General features: G+C 62.1%; 1 non-coding gene and 1 pseudogene across 1 annotated transcript; both read right to left on the reverse strand.

Annotated features, from left to right (window-relative positions):
* Positions 1-235: 235 nt before the first annotated feature.
* Positions 236-354, reverse strand: LOC142867412 (5S ribosomal RNA). The gene has a single exon (XR_012916977.1). It is a non-coding gene; the product is annotated as a 5S ribosomal RNA (ribosomal RNA).
* A 2,099-nt stretch (positions 355-2,453) lies between these two features.
* On the reverse strand, positions 2,454-2,572 carry LOC142867407 (uncharacterized; annotated as a pseudogene).
* Positions 2,573-4,914: the final 2,342 nt, after the last annotated feature.

A 4,914-nucleotide genomic window follows, 5' to 3' on the forward strand; every position in this document is an offset into this window, starting at 1 on the left:
GCATGTCGGTTCCCACAGAGCAGACCTTTGGTCTGAGACCTGACAGTCCAGATGCCACGCATGCTGCCGCGTGGCGGCGGTGTCGCGGCTTGGGACAAGAGGAGGCCCCACGGTGCGGGCTGGGGCGCCAGGCACCGCGCGGGCGCTGAGGGTGGGGGTGACCCCCACCCCGGGCCGCCGCCGCGCTCCCAGAAAGGGGACAGAACAAGAGGCAAAACAAAACAAAAAAAGCAGCAGCCTGTGGCACCCGGGATTCCCAGGCGGTCTCCCATCCAAGTACTAACCAGGCCCGACCCTGCTTAGCTTCCGAGACCAGACGAGGTCGGGGGCGTTCAGGGTGGTGTGGCCCTAGACAGAGGCGGAGGGCGCCCCTGCCCCGCTCAAGAAGCCGAGCCTCTCTGGGCTTCCCCGCCGCCGCCTCCCGCCCCAGGCCCCCCGCCGGGCTGGGCCCTGCCTGTTGAGTTCTTTGGCCTGCGGGGGTCCCACGGGCTCCCCAGGACGGTGGTGCCATGTGGGGCGGGGTAGGGGCCTGTCCACACACACACACACACAAGATGCACCTCCATGGCTGGACCCCCCAAGGTGGAGACCTTCAAACCCCCCTCCTCTCCTCACCTCGCCTCCTTCACCTACCCGCCCCCACCCCCAGCACACCGCTGCTGACTGTGCACGCGAGGGCGCTCCCCTTCGTCGCAGGGGCCGCTCTCCCACACAATCCCTTCCAGCTGCGCCCCCGCCATGAGTGTGGGCTGCCGCCTATCCGCCCAGGCCAGGGCTGGGGCACAGCCCATGGGGGAGGGGAGCGAGTGTAGGGACATCTCTCAGGACGTGTGCCATGGGTGGGGTGAGGTGGGGTGGTATCGGGGGCACCGAAGAAAGCAGTCCCCTCCGTCTCCTACCTCTGGAAAACCACCAAGCCTTTGGAGAACTGCCGGCACGGCTACCGTGGAGACCAGGCCCCTACTCTGTGTCCTCCTGTGGCCCAGTCCAAGGGGCCTGGGCCTGGCCGGGGGTGGATTGGACCCCAACCACCCTGGGGTGTGGACTTGCTAAAAATGGGCGATTAGATATTGGATTCGAGGTTCATTTAGGGCATTTCACTAATGAATGCATGTAAAGAGTTTCCTAATCCATTTGTGAGGGTGGCAACTGAGAGAGAATTTTAAAGCTGGCAGAATAGGCGAGGGAAGGCAGAGGAAATTCCCAAACCCAGTAAAGAAGACTTTCCCGAAACGGAAGGAAGAAAGTAGCAAACAAACAAACCGGCGCACTGCCCGGTTCAGAGTCTGCTCGCTAGAGAAACTACACTGACGAGGTTCACCCGTGGGTCCCAAGTGGCATTCAGAAGAGCGAGGCCTGCAATCTAGGCAAAAGACACCTTCAATCGGGTGTCTGTGGCGGCACAATTCACAATTGCAAAGTTGTGGAAGCGACCCGGGTGCCCATCGATCCATGAGTGGATTAATAAAATGTGGCACGTGGACACCACGGAGTGCTATTCAGCTATGACGGACAGTGGTGACAGGACACCTCTCATGTTCTCCTGGCCAGAGCTGGAACCCATCCCAGTAAGCCAAGTAAGTATCCCAAGAATGGACACACGAGCACCACGTGCGCGCGCTAACCAGAAAATTGGCATGAACTGGTGGACACCTAAGTGGACACAGAGGAATCACCTTCATCGAGTGGGTGTCAGGCGGGTGGGGGGAGGGGAGGGGCATACACCTCCATTAGGAATGGGGTGGGTGCGCACCGACTGGGGGATGGGCGCACTCGAAGCTCTGACCCGAGGGGGGAGGCTGGGAGAGGGCAACGTACCCGACTTTAACATTGGTACCCCCACAATACGCTGGAACAACATGAGAGGTAAATGAATAAGAACACAGGGGGGAGGGGGGCACGGGCAACACATGTCACCTGAATACTTGTACTCCCATCATCTGCTTGAAAAGAGAGAGAAAAGAAAATGCAATAATAGAGGTAAGAGACACTTTTTAAAAATAATGAATCCGAAGAGAAAAGTAAAAGGAGGCCTGTGGAGCAGGTCTGGGTGTGACTCCGGATCCCCCAACATCAGGTGCCACCACCAAAGATTCCTGCGTGTAGCCCATAGAACCCCAAAAGCAACGGGACGAGTTCTGGTCACATACTCCCTCAAAATGACATCCTGGCCTTCTTCTGGAACTCCCTCCCCTCTCAGACTCTCAAGGTTTCCTCCAGCGTGTCGGTTCCCACAGAGCAGACCTTTGGTCTGAGACCTGACAGTCCAGATGGCACGCATGCTGCCGCGTGGTGGCGGTGTCCCGGCTTGGGACAAGAGGAGGCCCCACGGTGCGGGCTGGGGCGCCAGGCACCGCGGCAGGCGCTGAGGGTGGGGGTGACCCCCACCCCGGGCCGCCGCCGCGCTCCCAGAAAGGGGACAGAGCAACAGGCAAAAAAAAAAAAAGAAAAAAAGCCTAGGGCACCCGGTATTCCCAGGCGGTCTCCCATCCAAGTACTAAGGAGTCCCGACCCTGCTTAGCTTCCCAGACCAGACAAGGTTGGGCGCGTTCAGGGTGGTGTGGCCCTAGATGGCGGCGGAGGGCGCCCCTGCCCCGCTCAAGAAGCCTAGCCTCTCTGCGCTTCCCCGCCGCCTCCTCCCGCCCCAGGCCCCGCGCCGGGCCGGGCCTGTTGAGTTCGCCGGCCGGGTCCGGCGGGCTCCGAGGGACGGGGGTGACGGGCGGGGCGGGGGGGCTGTCTCTCTATACACACACACACACTCACACTCACTCACACTCACCAAGATGAACCACCCCGGCTGGACCCGCCAAGGTGGAGAACTTCCAGCCCTCCTCCTCTCCTCGCCTGGCCTCCTTCACCTACCTGCTGCCCACCCCTAGAGCGTCACCACTGCTGCCGGCACCGCCTCCACCGCCGCCGCTGACTGCACACGCGCCGGGCACTCGCCCTTTGACCCCAGCCAGGGGCCGCCCTCCCCCAAAACCCCTTTCAGCTGTGCCCCCTGCCCTGTGGGTGGGCTGCCGCCTATTCCCTCAGGCCAGGGCTCTGGCACAGTGCAAGGGGGAGGGGAGCCAGTGTATGGGACGTCTCTCTCTGGGGATGTGTCCCATGGGTGGGGTGGGGTGGGGTGGCATGGTTTGTGGGGCGCTGAAGAAATCAGTCCCCTCCATCTCCTACCTCTGGAAAACGCCCAAGCCCTTGGAGAACTGCCGGCACCGCTACCCTGGGGGCCGGGACCCTGCTCCGTGTCCTCCTGTGGCCAAGTCCAAGGGGCCTGGGCCTGGCCGGGGCTGCATTGGACCCCGACCCCCCTGGCGGGTGGACTCGCTAAAAATCGGCGATTAGATATTGGATTCGAGCTTCATTGAGGTCATTTCACTAATGAGTGCACCGGAAAGAGTTTCCTAATCCATCTGTGAGGGTGGCAACTGAAAGAGAATTTTAAAGCTGACAGAATAGGCGAGGGAAGGCATAGGAGATTTCCACACCCAGTAAGGAAGACTTTCCCGAAATGGAAGAAAGAAACGAGCAAACAGAAACACCGGTAGCCCGCCCGGAAAAGAGTCTGCCCCTGAGAGAAAGCACCCTGACCAGGTTCACCCGTGGGTGGGTGGCGAGCCAGTGGCATTCAGAAGAGCGAGGCCCGCAGTCTGTGCGGAAGACACCTGCACTCGGATGTGTGTGGCGGCACAATTCACAAGCAGCTCTAGATGTTAAACCAAGGAGAAGCCAGGGAGTTCCCAACGCCCCAGGTGTCCTCAGCCCACGACTGGCTGCTGTGGGAATGCGAAGCCCGGCTCCTTGTCTCAGAGCGGGGTTCCCAGGAGGATCAGGCTGAAGCTGGGACTTGGCCTCAAAGTGTCCCCTCGCATGGCCACCCCCTTCCCCTTCCTGCTCCTCTACTCCTGGTGCCCCTCCATCCAGGGGCCAGACCTTAAAGAGTCACCGCAAGAGAATCCTGGTCCCAAAGGAGCCTTCTGGGGGACCGGTGCTGAGAGAGGTTGTGGGCATGGCCCGCTGGGGCTCTGCCCGACCCAGGGCTGAGAGATGCCACCTCCCAGCTCTGGGTCCCTGCAGGAAGTGTTGGCAAGCACAGGGCCAGTCCTCCAAAGGCCCAGGTGCAGGGAGCCCAGGCCAAGCAGCCTGTGGAAGAAGCCACATGCCGTGCCACCCCGGGAACAGGACTGCAGGCCCGGCCCTTCACACCGCCTCCTCCTCCTCCTCCTCCTCTTCCTCCTGCTCCTCCACCCCCCGGCCTCCCACCCCCCGACATGGCGCAGGGCTCAGGGACACCTCAGACTCTTGCTACCCAAAGTGCAAAGAGCATCAGTTTCTCCTCCAAACCCCCCGCCCAGCAGACCACGTTGTCCAGCCAGACCCGGGCCTCCCTGGGGTGCCCAGCACAAAAGTGCAGACACCCACCGGACCCACAATCTCAGTTTCGGATGTTTTTGCCACTCTAAGGACCCGCAGGCCAGCTGGGCCTTCGGGCAGGACAGAGAGCCCCGGAATCCGACGTGGAGAGCTGCGTGTATGTCCCCATCAGGAGGCGGTCCCCACCTCCACGGCTCTCCCCTTGCGGGGAGCGGCAGCTGCAGGGCCTCAGGGAAGACACCAGGCTGGGCCCCTGCGGCACAGCGGGGGCACATCCCCTGCAGGCGACTTAGGGATGGCTGCTGGAGACTGCTGAGGCCACCCTGCTGCTGGGTTTCTGGAGGGCTTCCTGGAAGCAGTGTCCACACCATGCCCTTGGAAGGCCCAGGCGACGGAGCAGCCAGTCAGGCAGGGGCCGAGGACGGTGAGAGGCCGGGCGGGAAGGAGCATGTCAGGCAGGGGCAGAGGATGGTAACAGGCCGGGCGGAAGGAGCCGGTCAGGCAGGGGCCGAGGACAAGGACAGTGACGGGCCGGGTGGG

The sequence above is a fragment of the Microcebus murinus genome, unplaced genomic scaffold (genome assembly GCF_040939455.1).
Source record: "Microcebus murinus isolate Inina unplaced genomic scaffold, M.murinus_Inina_mat1.0 scaf015_hap2_Mmur4.0, whole genome shotgun sequence".
In the NCBI taxonomy this organism is placed as follows: Eukaryota; Metazoa; Chordata; class Mammalia; order Primates; family Cheirogaleidae; genus Microcebus; species Microcebus murinus.